Below are 12,108 nucleotides of genomic sequence, written 5' to 3' on the forward strand. Positions count from 1 at the left end.
AAAAAATTGTCGATAAAATAACAAAATATACTACCACACGATATTTCAATTAAGTTCTATAAAACGAATTTTACCATATTCAGTGTTACAATAAATTTGCGTTTCTAACGAAAGACTTTTTGAAATTTATATTGCATAAGAGAACGAGACAAGTATAATTTTTCCTAAAAGATTTTAGAAATAAATTGAGAGAAATATCAGTACATCAGCAAGACCTTCCGCTGAAAGTTTTGTCAATACTCTCTTGAAACGAATACCGCACTCAGAAAACAAAAAGGATTTGGATATTTTGTAAATTGAAATACACAATTAATTTGCCTTTTGCATTTTTATAGGCACAGTAATTGAAATGAACATTAATTTTCCTTTCAATTCTAAAATGAACAAAAACATCAAAAACATAGGGTACGTGGTCCCGATTATGACATATGTCTAAGAAACTATAAGAAAATCAGAAGAATCTCAATAAAATTGGCAAAATGATTTTTAAGTGATATGTTGACGTATAACAATCCAATAATGAAAATAAAATTACTTGCACTCAATTTTCCTCATCATAAAAGAATTGCTCACTGCCCTTCCTTGATTTGATGAAAATAAATACAACTTTTACTCAACAAATATAAACGTTTTTCAATTAGATATTGCTCTGTAAGGCAGCCCAAGTAGTGGATAAAACAAGGAAATCAACCACCAGCAAAATTTGTCCCGTTCTCCAAACGCTAATCGCGCATGTCGAAGAGGGCCAAATTTTACTACTTGTTGATTTCCTTGTTTTATCCACTACTATATATTAGCTCTATATTCGATCAAAAATTAACTAGAAATCAATTAAAATAAAAAAAAATCAAAAAAATCAAAGCAAAATTTACATTTCACTCTTTAAGAGCGATTCAGTGTTATTCGGGGTGATCTCCAGTAGAAAGATTGCTCTATTTCACTCATAAAGAGTGATTCCCTCTTTTTTGATACTTTTTTTTTATTTTTTTATACTTTTATTTCAATTATCTATACTCTTCAATAAAATTATATTTTCTTTTACTTTTTCTATATTAATAAGAAATGATACAAAATTATAATATTTACACGAACAACTTTCCTCAGCTTGGCTAATAACTAAAGGACTTACAGTCTTGCTTTGTCAACTAGGATTAATTGTTTTCTCACTCAAATCAGTGTAACTGCTTGGTTTGCCATGGACTTCGTCCGTTCGCAGATTTCTACAAAATCCTCTAGTTAATTCTACATCTGGATGTTGTTTCTATACATGAGCCCGTATCCCATCATATCTCACAACAGAAGTACAATAACATTTAACTTTAGCTGAAGTACAACTTCTACATGTATACTTACTCTCATCAAAATCAGTTAGTGGTTTTATATAATTACATTTATTACAACTTCTAATTAAGACTTCTGGGCTAAGGTTAAGGTTAAGGATAAGGTTAGGGTTAGGGTTAGGGTTAGGGTTAGGGTTAGGGTTAAGGTTAGGGTTAAGGTAAGGGTTAAGGTAAGGGTTGGGGTTGGGGTTAGGGTTAATTTTAGTGTTAGGGTTAGGGTTAGGGTTAGGGTCTGAGTTTGAGTTACAGTCATAGATAGAACTAGAACCAGAACCAGAACTAGAACTAGAGCTAGAAATAGAACTAGAACTAGAACTAGATTCAATTTTTAAAGAACAACCCCATGGAGAAAAATAATCAGCACAAATACCACTTAGTATTATATTACCACACATACATTTATCAGTTTTATCTTTATGACATGATTCATAATGATATTCTAAAACAGCAATGTTTCCATATTTATAGTTACACTCTAAACATATTAAAAGCATTTACAATAGGGTAAACTATAATATTTACCTAATCATTTCGCAGATTGGTGTAACCACATCGCAGATAATATTTAGCCATGATTTCAATTAAATCTTTAGTATTATCTTTAGATGTGATACGCTCTGCTAAATATTTGTTTCCTAAAGTATTGAGTGTATTAGTTTTACATCTCTTATCTAAAATCAATTCAAGGTCTAATTCTTTTTTAATTTTAAAAAAAAATATTATCTCTTCTCTAAATTCTTCATTATTTCCATACAGTCTGGTTAAAAACTTTCCTCCCTTTCTATTAAAAGTTCCCATCTCTTCATTTATATATTCCTCTTGTAGTTTTTCTAAGGGTGTAACAAGTTTACGTGCCCCATTAACTACACTATTTTTTAGATAAGACTTTGTCCATGTTTCACTCTCGGTATAATCACTTTGTGTATTAGCAAAGCTACTTATTAGATCAGTATAATCACTTTGCAAATAGGACTTCGTCCATGTTTCACCAACAGTATAATCACTTTTCATATAAGCAAATCTACTTCGTAGATGAGTATAACCATTTCCCATATCAGGGAACCTGCTTGGCAGATCTTCTCCATATCCAACGTTAACCAAAGTGTTTGCTCTAGTCAACATATTGCTTGCACTCATTGCCACGGCTCCAACAGTTTTTGTTATTAAATCAGGATAAATATAACTAGTTATAACTAAGCCCCAACCTATAATTCCACCAAAATTTGATAATTGTTTTAATCCTTTTGCTTTAACCATCTCTTTTGTTAAAACACCATTCTGAATTTTAATATTATTTAAAGTAAGAAGTTTATTAAAATAAAACTGATAATTATCATGATTAAGGGTATTTCTATCTGTTGTATTTATCATGAGCGGTTTCATATATGCTATAAGTTTATTTTTATCTTCTCTTTCTAACTCATCTTTTAAACTAGGAGCTTTTAAATCAAGGAAACCAACTCCTGAATCATATATCAGTGTTCTATTACTATTAATAATAATAAAAGTATTTTCCTTCTTATTATATTTAATTAAACCATAACAAAGTTCATCTGACATTCCATCTGTACGCTTATAATGGTTACTATTTAACTCACTAATTATTTTACTAAAGTCATGTTTCTATTTATATATCTCATTAAAATTTTTAAATAGATCAGGTCCATTATAAGTTCTTAAATAAATAGTATCACAACTCATTCTTGCTGTATTAATTATTTGAGCTGGTTTATGACACATTACAATCATTTGAATATTATAATGTCTACCTTCAGTAAAATAATAAGCTATATCCTTATTTAACCTATCACCCATATCATCAAGTACTAATACACAATTTTGAAAATTAGGAATATTATTTTTTGTGATCATATTTATATCACTTTTATTAAACCCAGTATAAAACTTAATAGACTCAGGATCTATCCAGTCTCTGTCATCTTTATACACTATAACTATATTTTTATCTTGGTCTTGGTTTTGGTTTTGGTCTTGGTTTTGGTTTTGGTCCCAGTTTTGGTTTTTGGTCTTGGTTTTGGACTGAGTATAAATTTAAGTATTGTCTAATAAAATATGTTTTCCCTGTACCAGTTCCACCTTAAACAATAGTATGTAATGGTGACTTTTCATATTCAAATCTAACTAGACTCCTATTCATAAATCCACCAAAGCTTTCTTCTAGTTTTGTATATTTATTTGGTATTGAATCATATATTATATAACTCCAACTAAGAAAATAAAAATTATAACTGCGCTACCTGTCTCCATTTTTATATATAAAATATAGACTTGATGTAGACTTAGACTTAGACTTATTAAATCTATTGTATAAAAATGCTTATCCTAACTTTTGAGGATTTCAATAATAAATTTAATATTGATAATAGTGCTATGAGCGATATCAGAATGAAAGATATAGGTAAAGATATAAGTCTAACACCAATTGAAATAGTAATGAGAGATGAGACTCCAGATAGTATCGGGGAACCTAACTCCAACTTTATTGTAAATATACATCCAACTGATGTTACACATTGGGTTTTAGTTATAAAAAGAGAAGGTGGTCCTGTGTATTAATTTGATAGTTTTGGTGTTGAGACCCCACCATTATTTTTAGAAGAATATGTTGATCTAGGCTCTAATGAAAGAATACAACAATATGATGAATCATATTGTGCGGCTTATTGTTTATTTATGATCTATCTTATTGATAGAGGATTTAGAATTAAATGTGCTTTAAATATTCTAGTTAATCAAGTTAAATGTCCTGAAATATATTATGAGTGTTTTTGTTTGGGTTGTAATGTTAATGATAAATATAATGTCAATGATAATAATAATGATAATGATAATGATAATGATAATGTTAATGTTAATGATAATGTTAATGTTAATGATAATGATAATGATAATGTTAATGTTAATGTTTATGATAATGTTAATGATAATGATAATGACAATGATCTACGAAGTAGCTTTGCTATTAATGTTAATGATAATGATAATCAGGGAACCTGCTTGGTTAGCCACGAGCAGAGCTCGTTCGCAGATGATAAAGATAATGATAATGTTAATGATAATGTTAATGATAATCAAGGAACCTGCTTCGCAGATGATGATTTTATATATCAGGGAACCTGCTTGGCTAGCCACGAGCAAAGCTCGTTCGCAGATCTATTTGATAAAAAACATCAAATTGGTAAACCTAACAACAAAGAATGTCTTAGTAACAATATCTCTGTAAATATAAATGATGATCTACAATCATGGCTAAAGATGATGATATATTTACTGAAGCTGAATTCCCAGATAACTTTAGATGTATAATATCTGGTCCTAGTGAATGTGGTAAGACATTCTTATTAAAAAAACTAATTCTAGCTAGTATATATTTTGATAAGCTATACATCATTGGACCTACTGGTGATCAATACAATGGATTAGAAAGAATAAACCCAAACGCAATTATAGAATTTAATAAAGATATAAAAAATTTACCATCTCCTGATAAACTACCCAAAGATTTAAAGAAACTAATGATATTCGATGATGTTAGAGCCAAAGAACCAGTTATTAATGGATACTTTTGTAGAGGTAGACATAATAATTGCAATATGATATATCTTAATCAAATACTATTAGATAGACAGAGTGTTAGAGAGAATTGTAATCTATTTATTTTATTTGAACAGAGAGGTAAAGTCCTCATATCTATATATCAAGATTTCTTTAATAATGTTGAACTTAGTTATAATGATTTTGCTAATATATGTAATAACGTATGGAAAGAGCCTTATAATTATGTTGTCATTGATATAACTAAAAATAAAAATATCAATGGTAAACTAAGAATTAATTGGGGTCGGAGAGTATTATAGTTATTTATGTTTAATTATAATTTATATTTATACTAATCTGTGAATATGGTATAGTTATGTTTATAATTATATATTTATTTAATTTCCATTATTTATGTTTAATTATAATTTATAAATATACTAATCTGTGAATATATACATAACCTACAATAGAATTGTTTAAATCTAAACTGAGAGATATGTTTATATACATTACACTTTCTACATATTAGATATTGATCAGGATTATTAAAATGTTCTAGTAAATGATCATATTTATCTCTATATGTTATAACTCTATTACATACAAAACATTGATATGGTTTACCCTGACACCAATTACAACTTTGAGCCCGGGACTTATTTTTACCTTCATCACATTTAATTCTAAACATTTTTCATGGAAAAAATACTAATTCAAATATTTTTAGTCTAAGTCTAGGTCTAAGTCTAGGTCTAAGTCTAAGTTTAGCTGTTAACATAGATGCAAAGTAAAACTTAATACATCACCATTAAAGTCTATAGGTCTTCCATGCTCATCTATAATATGAAACTCTATATATTCTATTCTATCTTTAGTTAAATTTTGTAACAAGATATTAGTTGGTATAATATTCATCAATTAACCTGGTGGTTCTGTTAGAGTAAAAGTATATAGTATGTCTGTGTTATTCCCATTATCTTTAACACCAGATATCACACTACAATGAATGTTAATAGTACTAAAACCCATAATATCAACAATTTTCTGAGATGTATATTTACCTTTTTTATCAACTATTTTTCTAAATCCTAGTAATGGGGCTATTGAATTTTCTATGTCAAAGTTAATTGCACCTTGTTTTATTTCCATTAAACTTTTCATTGTATTCTTATCAGGTTCTATTATAACATTACCATTAGTTTCTTCTTTTGTTAATTCTTCTGCTATTTCGGTTAATTCATATGCACTGGTATAACAGCTAAAATACGGGTATCTGTCCATTTTTCAACTCGGGTATCATATAGGAATTGATTGTTCCTTCTATTCACATTAAACACCGAATTATAAACAGATAATCTAATTAAACCGAATTCTGACGAGTTAAGTATAGGTTCACTAAAGTTAAACTTTTCTGTTGGTTTGATCATACTAAGGTTAATTGTATGTTCTTCTATAGTTTTAGTTAGCGTTTCATGAATCTTTTGTAGTTCATATAGAATTAAGTTATCGGACATTTTTTGACTTACAAAAATGGATTTTAATTTGGACACAACTTATGGTTATAAAAATGATATGCGCAAAATTAAGATTATAAAATATAAACCAAATAATCTAGCAACAATGAATACAATCAATAATAATAATAATATCATTTTCAATAGAGAAGAGAATCATTTAAATATACATGATTCATATCTAGAGATAGAGTTTGTTGTATCAGATGATGCTGGTGGTGTATTTGCTAATGATGCTAATATCAGAATAGTTAATTATGGTATGATGGCATTATTTAGTTCAGTTAAGCTTGAAACTAGTGGTGGTAGAACTATTGAATATATAGATTATTGTCATCCTAATCTATTGATGTATAAGTTATTACCTAGTATTGATGATGAATATGAGAGTGGTGTTGTTAGAAATCAAGGTAGTAGAGATAGTCAACTTAAAGGTGACCATATTGCTGCAGAACGAGGTCATATGTGTCATATGATTAAGATGAGAGATCTATTTGGTTTTGTAAATAACTTAGAAAAGATTATATATGGTTTAGGATTTAAACTAATATTAAAATTGAATAAAAATGATAGAGCTCTATTTAGAGTTATTGCTGGTGCTGGTACAGTTGCTAATGATGCTAATATAGAAATTAGAGATATATCAAGGTGTGTACCTAGTATTGATCCTAGTAATGACAATAGAATTATTGTGCAAAAGGGTTTAAGTAAAAAGAATAATGTAGACTTTAGTTATTATAAAAGAAAGACATTTTATAAGAATACACCCAATGATACTAACTTCTTGTTTGATCTAGGTATGGAACGTGGTATGGAAAGACCGCAATATATAATAGTTGGTTTTGAAAATAATAATGTTAATGAAAAAACTCATGATGCAAGTACATTTCATATAATGAATGTTACCGAATGTTATTGTAAGATTGGTAGTGAGTTTTATCCTGAGGATAGAATGAATATAAATTATGGTACCAATAATTATAATGAGGCTTTTAAAGAGATTGTTAAATTTAATAAGGATTATAATGGGTTACCACATAATATAAAACCGTATATAAATCCTAGAACATTCAAAAGTAGTTATAGAATATATGTATTTGATACTAGATATCAAAATGATCATATAGGTCCACATCCAATACAACTTAATTTTAAATTTAGTGCTGCAGTTGCAGATGTTATATGTCATGCAGTAGTATTAACCAGAAAGGTTATTATGTGATAACTCATATCACATGTGTATAAATCACATGTGAATAGTGATGGTAAAAAGATGGTTGATATTATATCATAGACATAGTTATAATAAATGATATATTTATTGACTCAACCAATGACTAAACAATGACTAAATCAAGGATAATCAAACTATTTCCTACTAGTCTTAACAAAACCCTTAGCATAAATAATATCTAGTTTCTTTTTATTCTCTAGAGCTAAGCCTCTAGCTTCAAGTTTAGTTTGGTGTTTGGGTTTGACTTTAGGTTTAACCCTGGGTTTAGGCTCAGGCTTAATAACAAAGGGATTATGCTTTTTAGCTTCCCTTATTTTATATATAGAGAAATGAGTCTTTTAAATAAGTTCAAAACTAATTCTTATTGTGTTGGTGGCAGACAATATAGTGGTACTATTAATATAAGTGGTTTTGTATCGGAGAGGGGTACTAAAATGTTAAAGGGTAATTGTGTCAAATGTAGAAGGAATAAATCAATGACAGTATCTGATGCAACAATAGAAGCAGAGGGATTGAAAAATATCTTTAAAAGTGTTGGTAAAGCTACGGTTACCTTTGGAAAGAAAGTTGCTAATAATCCAGTAAGAGCATTAGAAATAGCAAGTAAAATAGGAAGTACAGCTGCAAGTAGAAACCCTAGAACTGCTTTATCAGCCACACCTGATTTAATTACATTTGCAAATACTGGTGAAGGTATAAAGGTAGTACAAAAAGTAAGAGGGTTATACTTAGGTACAAAGAAGAGATGATTATTTGATTATGATTATGATTATATTATGTTTATGATTATGTCTATGATTATGATTATTTTATATTTATGGTTATGATTATGATTATGATTATGATTATATTTGTATTATGTTTATGGTTATCGATAAATGTTAATACTAATATTATTATTACTAAACATACTATTATTACTAAACACTATTAACTTTAGGTTAAAAAAATACTCAACTTATTTTTCTTGTTCTTCTTATATTCTTCATATACCTTGACTAATTCATTATATTCGTCATTTTCTATTTTATTATCTTTCATTGATTTAGTATATAGTTTATTAAACTTGTCACTAAACTGTTTACTTAAAGTATACATTTGTGAATACCTTAGAATTTTATTTCTTATTTTAGTATTAAATGTTTTTGATAATGAATCACAAACAATTGCTGTAGCAAAAGCTGTAGGTATAGAATAAGGTAATCCTATACATGTTGATGCAACTGATGTTGTTGTTGCCGTTGTTGCTATTGATGATAATACTATTTCTGTTATCTCAGCTATGTTAATATAATTTTTATAACTACTTAACTTCTTATTATAGTTACTAGTTTCAGTTTCATAAAAATTTCTAATATCTTGTATAATGTTAATATTATTATTGAATTTATTATTGACTCGAATCTTTTCATTTATGTATTGTTCATTAACAGTTGACAAGTTGGGATAAAGTAATCTCTCAATCGTTGCTGTTGGATTGGTCATGGAATCCGTCATAGCATTGCTTATTTTCATTAGTAAAAAACTTTCTATTTCTTTCGTTATATCTTCTTGTTTAAAACCATAATGCTTCTCAAGTCTTGCTTGCTCTTTATTATCAACTAACGTACTTCGTAAAAGTTTAGCATTTATATATTGTACTATTGTCCTTTTATTCTTTATAAGTGCTTCATCAACGGCAGAATTAGTCTTTTTTTATTAATTTCTTTAAATTCTTTTAGACCCGTAGTAAACATGTCATCTAGTTGTATGTTAGTGATATTTTGATTTAACTTATTATTATCAAATTCTTGTTTTAATTGATTATATTTAGAGATAGTATCAGCAGCAACTTTATTACAAAACTTAACAGTATTTGTGATTTCATTTGCTGATTTAATAAATTCTTTAATTAGTTCTTCATTAACTTGTGTTTCATTTAGTTGTAATGTTTTAGTTGTAACTTTATCAAAGTCACCCTTTCTTTGTTCAGTTATGTTTCTACTCAAAATGTCTATTTTATTAGAGGAGGATAATACGTTATTGTCACAATACTCTTTATTAACAACATCTTTTTCATCTGTAAGAGGATGTACATTCGTAATTTTATAGGTATCCTTCAAATCAATATTATCATTATCTTCTAGGAATAGCCCACGAGCCTTACTTAGTGATAAGTTGTTTCCATTCCCTATATTATGTTTCGCTTGGTTAAATCTATTTCTTGTCATTATTTATATTAACAAATATATTTAATGATTCTAAAACTTATTATTAAATTCAAAGTCAAGCTCGGATTTTAATAATTCCTGTACATAATACTCACCTTCTATTATCTCTCCATTCATATCTTCGATCTTATAAGTTGGTGGTTGTGTTTTAAAAATCTCATTAATTTTAAACAACTCTCTATTCCAATTGGAAGTGTATCCCTTAGAGAAGATATTACGTTTATCTCCATTTCTAACATAATCACCAATTTTGGGTGTTGCTTTGGTAGAATTAACATAGTATTTAACTTTATCGGGATTATTAGAAGCTTCAACAGGTGTCATATTAATAGTGGAGTGAATGTTATTGTTATATGTTATGACTGCATCATTTAATTTATTTACCCAATTACCATCACCATTGATGAACATTGGTTTATTTATTATGTGTAAAAATGTTCTATTGAATCTCTCTACAAACACAGCCTTTAAATCACTGTATGTAGAATATAGTTTTGTTTCATATTCTTTAAGTAAACATTTAAATGTTTTATTGAAAAACTCACTACCTCTATCTACCCATAAATTTTCTGGTTTTCTACTTTCACCTAATACTATTTTCAAACCATTAGTTATAGATAAACCAGATTTATTCTTTAATGGAATAGCCCGTGCATATTTTGTGAATATATCTATAACTGTTAATATAAACTTATAATTATTATTGTATTTACTTAGAGATGACTTATCAATTAAATCAGCTGACTATGTTTCATCTTTATATAATGGTATTATTCTTTCTCTTCTAAACTTTGTTATTTGAGGGCTGAAAATTTATTTAGCTAGTTGTTGTTGTTGTTTAGTTTTAATTGTGTCTTGTTTGATTGTGGATAAAACCATCTGCGAAGCAAGTTCCCTGATCTGTGAAACAGCTTCTCTGATAGCTTTGTTCATTTTTGTTTATTTACCATAGTGAAAAACAAAATTATCTAGTTGCTCTTGATTAATAGTATTCAAAGATAATAGTTGCTTAGATATATCTAGCATTTCATCATTTAAGCCATCATGACCAGCTTTTGTTTCTAGTATTAATAATTCTAGTCTTTCTATTAAACTATTTGGATCTGCGAACAGACTCCGTCTCTGGTTATCCAACGAACTTTCTTCATCGCAAGCCAAGCAGTTTCCATGATCGGGAGTTCTATGTAATCCCCTACCATATACATCATCTTTTACCCCTATTATACGTTTTATTGCTCTATATCTAGCACTTTTCTTATCCCCTTTTCCTATATCATATCCAATATCAAATAAAAACCTTTTAATTTTGTTTTCATCTTCCTTGATTTCAACATATTTTATATTTGGGTTAGTAAGAAAGTTTATAAACACATCTGAAAATTCATATATATTATCCTTAACTATAAATGCATTTTCTCGATAAATTAGTTTAACACCATTCATTTCAAATTCAGCGATATCTAAATTTCCGAACTTTAATTTTAATTGAGGGTTAGATTGAACTGACATTAAATTAATAATTTGAGCTGTGTCTTTATCTACTAATAGTCCTGGTTTATTTAGCTTTGCCATTGGACTTCATTAAAGCTTCATTAAACTGGAGGCCAGCTTGCTGGATCATCTTAGTTTGTTTATCTAACTCTTGATTTTTCCAATCCATTGCCCTTAATGTTTGTTAACTTAGTGCTAGATTGTGTTCACTGTTCGCATTTAAAGTTTTAAATAAAGGATAAAATAACTCTTCTATTTCACCATAATATTCTTGTTGTTTTAATTTATCTTCTAATCTATTCTTTCTGTTTTGTTTTTCTAGATAGTTTAATTCTATAAGTTCATCTAGCTTAGTCATTTTTTTGTATAAAAATATTATACTAAGTATGAATTAGATCTATAATTATAATTAAAATAACTAATTATTATAACTCATTATATAATATAATAGCTGTTTCTATTAACTTTCTATTGCTATCTATAATTAATTCTTTAATATCATTAATCATGGAACCTTCTTGGCTTGCCACAGACGAAGTCTGTTCGCAGATCAGTTTATCTACATCCTTATCCTTATCCTTATCCTTATCCTTATCCATATATAGTTTCCTAATCGGTGAAGCCGCTTCTCGGATCCTATTTAACAAATCTCTTTTAAATAAATATAGTTCCTTATCATGTGGATAACTTTTTATATTGTTTACACAAAACTTTTCATCATCAAACATATTTAAACTAATCTTACTTGTTTTTGTTGT

General features: G+C 28.0%; 1 protein-coding gene across 1 annotated transcript in view; it reads left to right on the forward strand.

Moving 5' to 3' along the window:
• Positions 1-3,650: 3,650 nt before the first annotated feature.
• The window catches only part of LOC142338357 (transmembrane protein 70 homolog, mitochondrial-like), a 197,974-nt gene continuing 189,516 nt past the window's right edge, over positions 3,651-12,108 (forward strand). Inside the window, exon 1 of the mRNA XM_075388070.1 lies at positions 3,651-3,661. The gene's annotated coding sequence lies outside the window, so the exon portion shown is untranslated. The remainder of the gene's footprint in view (positions 3,662-12,108) is intronic.

This window comes from Convolutriloba macropyga, chromosome 4 (assembly GCF_964194025.1).
Source record: "Convolutriloba macropyga chromosome 4, txConMacr16.3, whole genome shotgun sequence".
In the NCBI taxonomy this organism is placed as follows: Eukaryota; Metazoa; Xenacoelomorpha; order Acoela; family Convolutidae; genus Convolutriloba; species Convolutriloba macropyga.